We start from the raw sequence: 14238 nt of genomic DNA on the forward strand, positions 1-14238 counted from the left end.
GAGAGAGAGAGAGAGAGAGAGAGAGAGAGAGAGAGAGAGAGTGAGAGAGAGAGAGAGTGTGAATGTGGTGAGGGGAAGGAGAGAGGACTCTTGGGGGAGGGGGGGGAAATAGGAGGGATCCTGCCTGGCTGAGGCTTCTGCTTTGCTCAGACAGCCTCCGAGAACGACGGTAATACCACTCCTAAATGAACAGCATATGACTCTTATTTGCGCCTCTTCTCCATCCCCACCCCCCACCCCACAGGGTTTCCTATGTGAACTTCAGATGTCTGATACCCTTGGTAGAACTGCTGGTGTTACTCTGGCCTTAATTACTTTGTCAGGCAGCAAGATTTTGCTCTTCCAGAGGCAAGCAGCTAAATAAACCCCAGGCCCTGCATGGACTCTGCAGACCGCTGCTCAGTCTCCCGAGACATCACTGACAGCTCGTCTGGGTTTCATCAGCTCACTGGGGCTGCATTTCACCAGGCCCCCGTGCCAGGGCCTCCCCGGCGTCAACAACAAGTGTCGCACCTACTGCAAGCACAGCCCTCAAGTTTCATCACAGGGATGCTAAAAAATATTCTCCAGGGTCGGCAATGACCTAGGTCCTTCTATGGCAGGGAAAAACGCTCTTCTTCCAGAACGTCCCGGGACACGGAATTCTCCCTCTTAGGAATATAGGAGCTTTGCTGGAAACAGACCCAACTGTGCTCTGACCTGTTCGTGGAAAAGACCCTGAGCCCTGTAGGTCCTCTGAATCCCCAGACCCAGGAACAGGGACACCCAATCAATGCCTCCCACGCAGCCCTGGGAGCCCACAGCCAAGCCAGCTCTCCTATCGCGTCTCTGGGACAGAAAGTATTGAAAAGTAAGTACTTAGACTTTGGTTTTGGCATAAAGAATATCTGTGCTTTCAATGTATGGTTGTTTACATTTTCTACAGTAGGGAACAAAGCAGACTGTGTCCAGAGGAAACAGGTCAGGGATCGAGGGTTTATAGGATTTTAAAGTGGCCAGATTCTCATTTTCAATTTGGGTCTTTCGGGGGAAATTATTATTATTTTTATGTCTGCTTTTTTTTTTTTGCTTGACAATAATTTTAGAAGATCCTTTCACATCATGGCTATCTTAACAATTAGAAAAACAAACATCCAGGATGCCTGGAAGGAGGGATTTGTAAAGGTTTTACAAAGCCCCATGAAAAACGGAGGTAACTAGCCAGGTAATTCAGGCCCCATGTACCTTTGCCTGAAATACTTGAGTATTTTAGTCAAAGGTTGTTCCTTTCGCTTGGGTTATCACGGTAATTGAAAATCCCCACGTATCTTGTGTGACCACAGGAATCACGTTACTGAAAAGCTATCCGGCATTTCAAAATGGCTACTGTAAACATTCATTGAGGCATTAAAATAGATCCTCTTTCCTTTTCTGTCTCTTTTTTGCATTGTGGGAAGAACACTTAACATGGGATCTATCCTCTTAATACTTTTTTAAGTGTACAATACAGTATTGTTCACTAGAGGCAGGACATGGTACTTGAGTTGTTACATAGATTTTTTAAAAGTTTAACACAAAACGTCAACTTCAAAAAATCCATCCATAAAATGGCATCACCGTCGCATTACATTTTGACGAACACACGCAGACTTGAAAACCCCTGATGAAGGGTGTCAGTTACAGAGCTCCGGCGATCATGTAAAAATAGATAAAAGCAAGAACAGCAGTTAGAGCTGCTCCTGCTCTCATTATTTTCCTTCCACAACCGTTTGCTTGGGTAAAGGCAGCCTTCATTTTTTTTTTCTTTTTAAGATTAATTAACCAGGAATAGTTAGAGACATTTTATACCAGCATCCCAGCTAAGGGTAAATTGAAAGAGCTGCTTTGCCGCGAGGCTTCTGAACTGAAACCCAGGATGTTGTAGGCTACCTTCTGAATCGACAGATGGACACATCCTGTATGAAAAGCCACTCATCGTCAATAAATTCATTCAGATTTTGGAAATCTGGATTTAAAACAAACTAAATGTATGTAAGCTCCCAAATTCCATTGCCCTTTTGAAGTTTTTGCAAAACGTTGGATCACAGTTTGGGGAAGATTTTTAGGTATGGCTGAATTCCTATTTCCATCCTCTGCAAAGATCACTCCCTTTCTCCCCCCGATTTAATTCATTTCTCACAGCCCCCCACACACTCACTTGTAGGTATCAGCCCAGGGAAGGAGGATGCCGTAGCGTATCGTGATCAGCGTGGAGGTGGCGAGAAGCAGGTGCTGCTGAGGAATAAAGCCCAGGCTCTGGGGTCACAGGTGGAATCAAATCCTGGCTATAGCTCAGTTTCTCAGGCTGTGTTTTCACCTGTAAAAGGAAGACAACATCCACTCTGATAAGGTTGATGGCAGATTAGATAACTAAACACCTCTAAACTATCTGTCACATTGTAGTTTCTCCACAAGGCTAGTTCTTTTTCTCAGCTAACCAAAAACATTCTCTCCCCTAAAATTTCAGAAGGCTTTCATCATATGAATTATAAAGTCATAGAAACCACACATTTTTGACACTACTGTAATGATTAAACAAAAACAACAGGGAAACTTAGATTGTTTTGAAGGGAAGTCTGTACTTGAAAACAATGTTTGAGAGCAAAATTCAGAAAAAAAGATTATACTTTAGAAGACATCTATAATAAATAAGGAAAACTATTTTTTGTCTGAAAGTGGTTGATGATGTATTTATTGTCTAAAAAGAGAGGTAGAGATGTATCCACCTCACCTGGGAACGCTTTTGAGTATTTAACAGTGCCGTATTTAAATGAGTTTTCATGAGTCCACAGAATGGGAGGTTAAGGAAAATCTCCGCATACACAATGATGTCTGTGATTGTTACTAAAACTCAGCACGAGCCACGCCTGGCCTCAGAGATTACAGTGGACCCCTGCATTGGCTCCCTTTCGGCTTAGACACAGGCATTGTAGAGTAAGTGCCGTGAGGATGCTCTGGAATGGACTAGCTGTTGGGTGGCTGAGCAGAGACAGTCGCTCAGGGTCATCGCCGGAGCAGTGGTTGGAATTGCCAGGTCAGTGAGGAGGGCTCAGGATGATCAGGATGCCCCCTTGTGCTGGGATGACGGTGGGTCAGGCACAGGGGAATGGAGCAGACAAGAGTCACAGCAGAGCTCATGGGACAGCTCTGAAGATTTTTATCAGTGTCGTTATTCTTGCCCTTGCTGTCCTTACCGAGGTCCCCATAGCTTTTGTCCAGGTACATCAGAGTATCTGGATAAATTCTTTGCTTTTGTTACTGACAGGTTCACAAGGAACCCTATTATACTGGGTTTAATTCTGCCAAAAAAAAAAAAAAAAAGAAACCTGGAAATTCAGAAACGTAAAATAACTTGAGAGAAAGCAGTCATGTAATCTTAGGGTTGACAAAAATGAAAGAGTAAATGTCCGACCTACATGACAGAAAAGAACACTTAAACATTTTTAGAGCCCTCGTTGAGGTTTCTGCCAATGCACCCCGACCTGGGACAGCCCAGAATGACGTGGGGACTTTGGACGGCAGGTTAAAAAGATGGACACAGGTTGAAGAGATGACAGTTCCGAATTGTTCCCTTCTGAAAACATGGCTCCCCACTCCTCCCAGGGTCGTGTCCTCTAGGGCGGCTGCCAGCATGTCCAGGGTCACACGACTCACCTTGACCTTCACTGGGTCGTTAGTCCTGCTCTTCGATAACCAGGCTCCTTTGCCCCTCAGTCAGCAGTTTAACACCTTCCTCAAGCCCAGTGGTTCTCAGACTTTGAAGTGCAACAGACTCTAGAGAGCTTCTTAAAACACAGGTGACTGGGTCCCTTCCGCAGAGTTTCTGATCCAGAAGGTCCCAAGAATTTGCATTTCTGACAAGTTCCCTGGAAATGCTGATGGTGTGGTCCAGGGACCACACTCCCGAGAACCACTATTTTAACCATTCCTTTGGTCTGTAGTTCCTGAAAAAACCCTACTTCATGCTTATTCTTTTCAATCACTGACCTGCCTACTGCTCAGAGATGCAGAGGCCCAGCCACACTCGGCTAGAGCCGTGGAGAAGATAAACGCATCAGGTGTCCTGTGGGCAAGCGGGGTCCAGTGGAGCGTGTCTGTGGGGAGCACTGAGCGAGGGGAGGGCACACTGAGGTGAGCTGTCAGTCTTCTGGGAGGCGGCTGTTTTTTCCCAGCTGAAGCTATTAGGGTAGGCTTCCAGGCGAGCTAGCACTTGAGCAGGGGTTGAAAACTTGTGGGATTTGAGCTTACAGAGATGGAAGGTAGTCTTTCTGTAAAAAGGAAGAAACAACAATTAAAAAAATAAAACATGGAGGGCAGGAGACAGGATGCGAATGGAAATCAGAAATTCACTTGGTTAGGCGAGGCTTTCTATGGTTGCCCTCAGAACTTCCTCGGAGAAGCCTTCTTTGATTAAGCCATCTAATCTTAAATTCTTTACTTCCTCTATAAATTGGTGAAGGCGTGTCCACCATAGAGGTCTGGAATAGAAGGCCAGTGGTAGGAATGTCAGGCACCACAGGATGGGAGAAGGCGTGGATGCTTTAGGATGTGTTCTAGAAGTAACAATAAAAAATCAGCTCAAACTAGCTTAAAGGGCAGTGGGGATTTGTTACTCACACAACTAAAAAGTCCAGCAGTTTGGTTCCTACCCCAGCTCTGGTTCTCTTGTGTTTCTGGAGACTCCCCTGCTCTTCTCTGGGCATTGGTTTCAAACTCGGGCTGGCTTTCTCAGTATCAAATGGTGATCACCTCCCCTGGGGTCTGCATGCTTTCTTTTCCATATGTGGAGGACGTAGCAAAAGACCTAAGCTTGTCCTGACTCGTGTGGCTCAGTGGACTGAGCGCCGGCCTGCGAACCAAAGGGTCACCAGTTCGATTCCCAGTCAGGGCACATGCCTGGGTTGCAGGGCAGGTCTCTGGTTGTGGGCACACGAGAGGCAACCACACATTGATGTTTCTCTCCCTCTCTTTCTCCCTTCCTTCCCCTCTCTCTAAAAATAAATAAATAAAATCTTAAAAAAAAAAAGGACCTAAACTTTGCCCTAATTGGATCACTCCTGAACTATTTTCTGAAGAGAGCCATGTACTGATTAGCTTAGACTTATTCATAAACCAATGAGCAAGCAAGAGTTCTTGATTAGTGTAGACCAATCAGCACCCTCAAAGCAGGAAGGACAAGCACCAGCCCATCCGTCATCCGGCTTGAGCAGTGGGAGAGGCTGGAACGAAGTTAGCAGGACAAGTGAAATGGCCCCTTCAGGAGGTTTGGGACACTTTGGAGAAAGGCCTCTAAAGCCATACCCTCTCAGCCCTGCCTTCGAAAGGAACGAAGCCTTGGATGCAGTGCCGCTACCTCCCCGGGTCCTCATCCTTGGCTGTGGTGCTCCTGACCTCTAAGGGACACTTCACTAAAGAACAGTAGCTAAAGAGCGGTTTTTAAAAATTCAGAAAACAGGAAAAATGGAGACAAAAATAAAAAGTGTTCTTCTAAGAGCTTCATCTGTCGGGGTTGAAGGACGATGGTAGAAGGTAAGGCTGACACCCTCTGAAGCCTCCTGTCCCCACAGCTGACCTCCTTTAAGAAGACTCACTGAGATGAGAGGAGGTTTGTTCAGTATAACAATTCCAGGCTCAGCCCCTGCAGCACAGGAGGGCTCATCCTTGCCCACTACAGGGAGGCGGGCAGAGGGGAACTGGACCTTTCCCGGGTCCTCCTCTGCTGAAATTGCACAGGGAAATTTCACACCTCTTGGTCCCATTTAACGTGAACACTCTCCAAAGGAGTGGCTGCTGGTTTTGCGGCGGGTGAGGTGGGGGACATGGAGGGAGTGTGAGGGCACACGGAGCCTGGGAGAACATGAAGGACAGATGAGGAGGAACCAGAGAGGTTTGGGGATGCGCCTGATGACACAGGCCTACACTGGGCACAGCTAGCTCTCAGCCCGCGACGTTCAACCTGAACTGCAGTGATTTCTGCCGATGCATTCACATGCCCGGGTCTCATTAACAACGCTGTCCTGCGCTGTATGTGTCTAGCATCTTGGTCTTTCCTTTCCTGCCCGTCTTTTCCCTGAGACGGGACAGAGATACAAGCCAGGCAGAGGAACGCATGCTGTGCACACAGTAAGGCGGAAATCAGAATCAAGGCTCGTGGACTTGGCTTCTAACAAGCTGTGTCCTTGGACAAGTCGCTTAACCTCCCTGTGTCTCAGGGGCTCTGTCACAGGTTCCACTGAACGTGGAGCTGTTTTTTTGTTAGGTCTCTTTAAAGAATTGGAAACTGCCATGGATTTTAAGTAGCAGAGGAGAGGAGTAGCAGTGGGGAGATTTTCCATTTAATCTTAAAGAAAAAAATTCAAAAGGAATCTTGAGAGCAGCAGTTCCCTGGATCTATGTGCCAGGCTCACTGTTGTGCGCATGGACTTGCTCACTATTAACATTTAAAAGTTAAATCGCATTTGCTTATTGGGTAACATTTATATGTTTAAAACATCCAAAATGATATGCAGAGACAATCACTGTCCTCAGCTAGCACCCCTCCCTTCCTCAGGGTCTTGGGGCAACCAGGTTACCAATTTCCTGTGTATTTCTAGACTCATTATGTCTATAAATAAACATATAGAATATTATTATTTTTCCTTATACTAGTGATAACACACTCTACACACTCTTCTTTGTTCACTTCATTTATCAATTTATCTTGGAGATTATTCCATATCAGTGCATATAGAACTGCCTTATTATTATAATCATTTTTATCCTCACCTGAGGATGTGTTTATTGATTTTTAGAGAGAGAGGAAGAGGGGAGGAGGAGAGAGAGAAACAGTGATTGGTTGCCCCACCCCCCATAGGTGCCCTGACCAGGGATCCAACCCACAACTATTTTGGTGTATGGGATGATGTTCCAACCAACTGAACAGGGCAGAACTGCCTTATTTTTAAATGCCCAGTACTATTTAAAAAATAAAAATTCCATTGTATAGATATACTGTAACTAGATTTCTATTATTTTATTTTTTTAAGACTCCTATTGTAGACATTTAGGTGACTTCCAATCTTTTGCTACCATAAGCAATGCCTCAAGGAATATAACAGTTGCTTATTAAATGTCTTATTCTTCCCTCTCTATTTAAAAAATGAACTTTATTAAGGCACATTTTGCATAGTGCATAAGTGTTCAGTGATGTCTTTAGTAATTTGGTCAAGATGCACAACCGTCATCGTAGATTAGTTTTAGAACATTTTCATTGCCCCCAAAAGATCCCCTCTGCACATTTATTGTTAAGTAATGTTCTCTCTACTGCCTTCGCCTCCAGCCACTGCTGATCTGCTTTTGGGCTCTAGAGCCCATCATAGAATCAGTGGTCTCTTGTGCCTGGTTTCTTTCACTGAGCATAGTAATGACAAGGTTTTTGAGGTCTGTCCATGTAGGGCCATGTACAGTAGTCCCTCTCTATATTGCGGTTCACTTACTACGGCTTCACTGTATCGTGGGATTTTAAAATATATTATAGTTAATTATTTATCGTGGATTTTTCACTATATTGTGGGATTTTGTGGTACTGTACAGTAAATACTAAAATAAATGTAAGGGTCCTACTTTGCGGATTTTCACCTATCGCGGGGGGTCTAGAATGTAATACCCATGATAAGTGAGGGATCACTGTGTCCTAGTTTGCTTCTTTCTATTATTCCATGGTATTCCATTGTAGGGCTATCCTCTATTTTGTCTGTCTATTCACTAGTTGGACATTCAGATTGTTTCCAATGGACATTTAGGTTATTTCCAATTTTGGGTAATTATGAATAACCGTGCTAAGAACATTTGTATGCAAGTCTTTGTTTGGATTTATAGTTTCATTTATGGTTTCATTTCTCTTGGGTGGATACCTAAAAATGGAATTTCTGGGTCTTTTGATAAATGTATGCTTAACTCTTCTAGACTGCACCTTCCACATTCCCACCAGCCATGCCTGAGGGGTAGATTTTCCACATTCTCACCCACATTTGGCTGTCTGTTATAGCCATTCTAGTGGCTGTGAAATGCTCTCTCATTGTGGTTTCCTTTGCATTTCCATAATGACTAATGATGTTGAGCATCCTTTTAAGGGCTTATTTATCTTGCCTGTAGGTCTCACATGAAACCCTAAAATCATACCCAAGAAAGAGCGCAATGTCTGGACTCTTATCTCACTCAGCCCCAGCGCTTCCAGGCAGTAAGGAATGAGGTTTGTCACATCAACCCATTAAAGTTACCTTCAGCTTCGAAGTCACTTCCTGCAACACGGGAAGGAACACTTGTCTGGTAGTTTAGCTGTGAGGATTAAATACCCTGATGTCTCCACAATGCTCAGCCTGGGGGCTGACACAGAGAAGGCACCCAAAACACATTAGCTGTCTCTCTGCCTGCCCAGTCTGCCGCCCTCATCCCCAGCCCCCCTCAAATTTCCAGAACTCATCTGAGAGAGGGCACTTTCCCTAATATAGGACTGGTATTAAGTGGCAGTGGGTGTGGTACCCAAATCCATAGTAGCTCAGACGGCAAATTCGGAACCCAAATGCCATTGGATTAGGCTGGGTAATCAGAACTAATCCCTCCTGTCCCCAGTGAGAAAGCGCTGGTACAGCTGGCTTTGCTGCCTGCTCCCGGGGAGCTGGTTCCCGTCATCTGCGTGTGGCCGAGAGCCCTTCAGTTGACGGCAGCCACGCCGCCTGCTATCTGGTGGGGGCAGATTAGCCAAAATAAAACCTGGCTTCAGCTGAGAGCTTTAAATGTTCAAAGACTTCTCCCATAACCTCTTCCCTGGTCTCCAGTGTGAGAGGAAACTATTTTAGTAGTTTTGCTGATGTTCAGCCCAAAGCTCCTGGCAGCAGTTGACCCTTATATAGCGCTCACCATGCTATTCAGAAGAGCTTTATACTTCCTCGCTTCATTTTCCTAACAGTCAAGTGAAGTTGTTAACTGCTACTCTCTTAGTTTTGAAGATGAGGAAACAGAGGCAGAGGGAAGAGAAGCTAGTAAGTGCCAGAGCTAAGATTGGAACCCAGGAATCTGGGCCTTCCCTCACCACATCCTTCTGCTATCCTGTTAAGGGCCCTTCCTGGTTTGGAATATCTATCAGAAAGTAATATGTGAATAGTTTTTTGTCCAGCAATTCCATTTCCAGGTAGCTCATCTAAAGAGCCACAAGGAGGCATGTACCACACTGTTCTTGGAGACACATTTGTCAGTCTAAGAAACCTCAGCCAAGACGTACGTCATCAAAGCAAGAACAGATGGGTTAAGCATAGTATTGCCATGCCACGCAGCACTGATCTCATCGAGCAGTTTTTAAAAAATGATGCAACCCTTTACGGGCTGGATTGACCTTGTCAGACTGCCAAAAACTGACTACTAAGTAAGATAAGCCAACTACATGGTGAGTATATACAGTTCATGGCCAAGGACATAAATGGATAGTAAGATGCCCCAAAGGATAGCAACAGTTCCTCTGGGGAAAGTATTGAGATAAGGGTTAGTACTTATGGGAGACCTTACCTTTATAGGGTTTTTTAAGAATATGAATGTATGCCCTTAGAATTTGTATAATTAAAGGTAAATTTTTTAAATCCTCACTTGATTTTTGAGAGAGAGGAAGGGGGAGGGATAGAGAGAAACATCCATGTGAGAGAGAAACATCGATTAGTTGCCTCCTGTTGGCACCCCGACCAGCGATCGAACCCACAACCTAGGTATATGCCCCGACTGGGAATCGAACCCACAATCTTTTGGCGCATGGGATGATGCTCCAAAAAACTGAGCCACCCAGCCAGGACGAAGGCAAAGAAATTTTTTTAAGGAAAGCACACAGCTAAAAAACAAAAACGCACAAAGCTTGTCATTTTGTAGTTAACACGCTCTTTCTCCAAGGTTGTCTGTGAGCCCCACCAGCGCCCCCGCTCCTAGCATCAGTAATTCAGTACTGGTTGTCCATCTCGAGCAGAGAATGATAAATCTGTCTTCAAGGGTTCTTACCTTTGAAGGAGCGACGAAACATGAAACACACCCGACTTAACTGTACTTTCCTTCGTCGTCAGCGCCCCATGCCTCTGGTGGCTGAACCGACTCTGAGTCAACTGGTGTGTTTGTCAGAGTTGTAACCTGTGCGACTTCGCAGTCACTTGGGGAGGAGCCATAGATGACACATAAAGGCCTCAATGTCACCCCAACTCTCGACAGCTTGATTTGTCCTTTCTTCCCTCTCCATCCTTCGAGGTACACTCTGAGATTGAGGACAGAAGGAATCATGTTTTGTCAATACTATTACAGAGGGCTGTTCTATGAGGAGAGATTTTTAGACATTAATTGGTCTATCACTTAAAAAAAATATATCATTGTGGTAACCCACAGCTGAAAAGGAAATTGAAACAAGTGAGGTCTGTCTTCGTAGTCTAAGGATTGCCATCTTGAAAACCACTGACATATATTATTCTAATTCTTAGAACATTATCATTATCTCGCTCTGCCGATGAGGATTCAGGTTCAATGCCCCAGCAGGGTAAGTGGCAGAGCTGGGTGTAGATTTCTCCCTAGCAAGTGACAAAGCCTGGGCTTGGCCCATGGTCCTATGCTGCTTGCTGGTCAGGAGAGTTTTCCCTGCCCCCTGAATGCCCCCTTGTCTGGGCAAGTCTCCTAGGAATGTGGGGAGCCAGGGTATCAGCCCTTTGCCTCACCAGCTGTTCCCGAGAAGGGCCGCAGATCAACCATGGAAAGAACTGAAGTACTGGTACCTGCTACAACGTGAATGAACCTTGAGAAGATGCTAAGAGACAGAAGCCAGTCACAAAGAACCACGTGTTACATGATTCTGTTTATATAAAATGTCCAGACTAGGCGAGTCCATAGAGACGGACAGTAGATTAGTGATTGCCTAGGGCTGTATGTGTGTTGGAGGGGAGGACGGGAGGATGGGGAGGTGAAAACGAAGAGGGATAGGATTCTTTCTGAGATGACGAGTATGTTCTAAAACTATTTGTGGTGGTGGTTACAGGACTCTGAGTACATTGAAAGCCACTGAACTGTACACTTGAAAGTAGGTGAATTATGTGTGAATTATATCTCTTTAAAGCTGTTAAAAAAAGAAGTGTTGCAGAGATACCAGCATCACTGCTAGTCAACAAGTCAGAGGAGCTGGTGTTTCCAACTTGAAGCTGCACTAAAACAATAATAATAATAATAATAATAATAATAATATGAACATTTACTGAGCATTCCCTTTGGCGCTGGGCACTGTACTAAGTGCTTTACAGGCAACAATTCGTTTAATTTTCACAGCCACCTATGAAGCATCTACAACCAGTAACCCCCCATATTACAGTTGAGGAATCTGAGGCACAGAGATTGCAACATGTTTATTGAGCTAGTAAGTAAGGAGTGGAGCCAGAATGTGAACCCGGGGAATCCGGCTCTGCAGCACTGAACTTCCTATGCTATGTTGCCACTCAAAATGGTAAGCGGAGGTATTAGGACTAACACCTCTGACTCCTGGTCTACCACTTTTCTTGGCTAGAGAAGCCTGCCTTTGTGCCATGTCCAAATCAGTGCACTAACTGGCAACACAAAGTATGTAAATGGCACATTCCTTATCTTTGGGGAGTTTACCAGACTAGCGATAAATGCACATAGTATCTTTATTTGGGGGATGATTCCAAATCTAAGACTTTCTCTTTGTCTCTATATCTTTTGTTTTTTCCCCCCCCATCTCTTCTTCTCCAAAGCTGCATTTTTATATATTTGCTAACACTTGCCCTGTATTTTAAACTGATTCAAGGGCAGTAGATGAGATCGTGAATACAATTTATGCTTTTGTTGTGAAATACCATAACAGATTTAAAATTGGAGTTAGAGTCCATTCTTTCTCTTTTACACCTATATGTAGCCCTAAAATTCTTTGTTCCATAACCCTGAGAATTACCAACTTTTCATGTCAAATCCTATCTACAATGTCGGCTCCTATCACCAGCTCAGACCTCAGAACCAGGATGAATGAATGCATTGATGTTAACAGAAAGGCTTCTTCCTGCACCTGGTCAGCAGTGAGAGGACAGACAGCATGTCACCGTTCACTTTTCTCGTTCTCTGTGTACTTTCAGACCCACATGCTGGCTTCTTCATTGACTCGTACAATAATTCAACAACACTCACCAAGTTTTCTTTAAACATCATCATTCTTGTGCAAGGTGGCTGGCATAAAAATTGTCCTTTTGATTTTTTTTTTTAAAGATACTTCTTCCAACTTAGCTGAGAATAACTTTTCCATTAGACGTTCCAACGACTTCTAAGTAAATATAAATACATGTCAAATCTGGCATTTTTAAACTAAGTAGACCCCTCCACTTCCTCAACCACCAAATGTACTTGTCACTGAATCTGGGATGGAGATGTCTGTTTACCACTTTGCAGATGAATTTTCTTTCTCTTCTGTGCAACTAATTTACCATCTGCACCAACGGGGGCCTATGGGCCTTTTAAATATAACACATGTTAACCAGAGACCCCCAAGTGGTCCAATCTCAGCATGCTGGTGTTTAAAAGGTCCTATAACTAAAAATAACTGGTACTGCAATTCATAACCACAGAGCAAAATTTCTTAAAATCCTCTTGTTAATCTCTCCGGCTCCATCTTCCTCACCTATCCCTGCAGCTCTTCAAACTTCTCTCCCAGCCCATGTGCTCTATCCCACACCTATGCGTTTTGTTTTTGTTTTTCCTTCTTGATGGTAACATACAATTCCTTCAATGTTCAGCTTTTTCGGCCCTTTCAGTGTGTTAGGTAAACTTCAGGTCTAAGCACAAGGTGCTTCCTGCACACACCCTCCCTGATAAAGGGAAGTGTATTCTCCTAAATTAATTTTTTTAAACCCTGATATTCAAAGAGCTTGGGGGTTTCACATCAGGGCAGTCTGAGAACGTGTTTCTGTTTTTAAGGACTGAAAACAGAACACCTGGAGATGAAGGAAATGCTGTGGGGACACCAGTAGCCGCAAGGATGGCCTCGGAGGGCAGGGCTAGCAGGCGTTGGTGGGCAGAATGTTCCTCTGGAGGCGTCTACCAGGCAGGACTGGCCTTCTGGGTCCAGTCTGTGCCTTCGTCACACAGGACCCTGTGCCCAGAAGGGTCCCAGGACTCAGTTTAATGCCCTGCTATTGCCATCTTAAATATCGTAATCATGTGAATGAGAAAGCCCTCATTTTCATCTCAAACCAGGCCCTGTAAATGACATAGCCAGTCCAGAGCAGAGACAAAGGTCCTTACCTCCCATCCCGATTGCCTCTCTGACTGCTCTCTTCTTGCCCATCGGGAGGTTTCGAGGGCTGGTGAAAGCCTGAACTGTTGTCAGGGAACTTGTCGCCGGCAAGCTGTCTCTCGGGGTGTCTGGAACAACCTGGAGAAGTGAGAGGGAAGAGGGAGGATTGGTTCCCCATGGCTCAGGGGCTGTCATATGCATAGGGAGAGGGGCTGCCCCTTCTACGCTACAGCTGTGACTGTTTAGATCCAGCCTCTTCCACCAAGAGCTCAGCTCGGGCTTCTGTGTGAAGACCCTCAGCCTTTGCAGCTTCTAAGTGTCCCTCTCCTGCTCATGCTCGCTGTATCCTGCTGTGGGGTGGGCTTTCTTCTTCCTGAGCTCTATAGTGTGTGAGAACCCCACTCTGGACAGAGTGAAATGTTATCTCAAAGCTTGGGGTCCCACAAAGGCTCAGCTCAATGTGGCAGAGTGGTGTTAGCAGTGTGCCTAGAGGATGGGATGGAAGGGGTCCTTTGGGTTCAGGCAAAACTGGTTCTCAGGGCTGCCTCGTACCCGTGTAAGCTGTGCGTGGTGCCACTCCCGGCACCTTGCCCACTCAAGGTGTCAGCCTACACAGCCGTGAAGGGGGTCTAAGGGCAGCAGCCATCTGACCTGTGTGATGGTGAACATGTGTCGAACCTCCCTAAGCCCCACTCTCCTCATCTGTGAGACGCAGAAAGGACTAAAACCACTGAGGTAGTTTAAAGGAGGTGGCGTGAAATAACACACCTGGTGACCAGTCCGATGTTAAATGTCTGCCTGTGCCAAAGCGTGCACGCTTGTAGAAAGTGCTAGCTGTCACCGTCCCCCTGGGGCCCTGTCCAGTGCTCTGGGAGCAGCACTCTCCCAACTTCAGAATACCTCCCCCGTGCAGAGTGCTTCGCATTAAATCA

The 14238-nt window shown here is 45.3% G+C and overlaps 1 protein-coding gene across 2 annotated transcripts in view; it reads left to right on the plus strand.

Annotated features, from left to right (window-relative positions):
• The first annotated feature begins 790 nt into the window (after window positions 1-790).
• Window positions 791-14238, plus strand: part of ALPK2 (alpha kinase 2) — a 90747-nt gene continuing 77299 nt past the window's right edge. Inside the window, exon 1 of one of the 2 annotated variants that reach the window (XM_090285439.1) lies at window positions 791-850. The gene's annotated coding sequence lies outside the window, so the exon portion shown is untranslated. Of the gene's footprint in view, window positions 851-5214; window positions 5548-14238 lie in introns of those variants that run through there. The other variant, XM_090285440.1, reaches the window with a different exon arrangement.

This window comes from Furipterus horrens, unplaced genomic scaffold (genome assembly GCF_987537825.1).
Source record: "Furipterus horrens unplaced genomic scaffold, mFurHor1.1.pri manual_scaffold_8, whole genome shotgun sequence".
NCBI lineage: Eukaryota > Metazoa > Chordata > Mammalia > Chiroptera > Furipteridae > Furipterus > Furipterus horrens.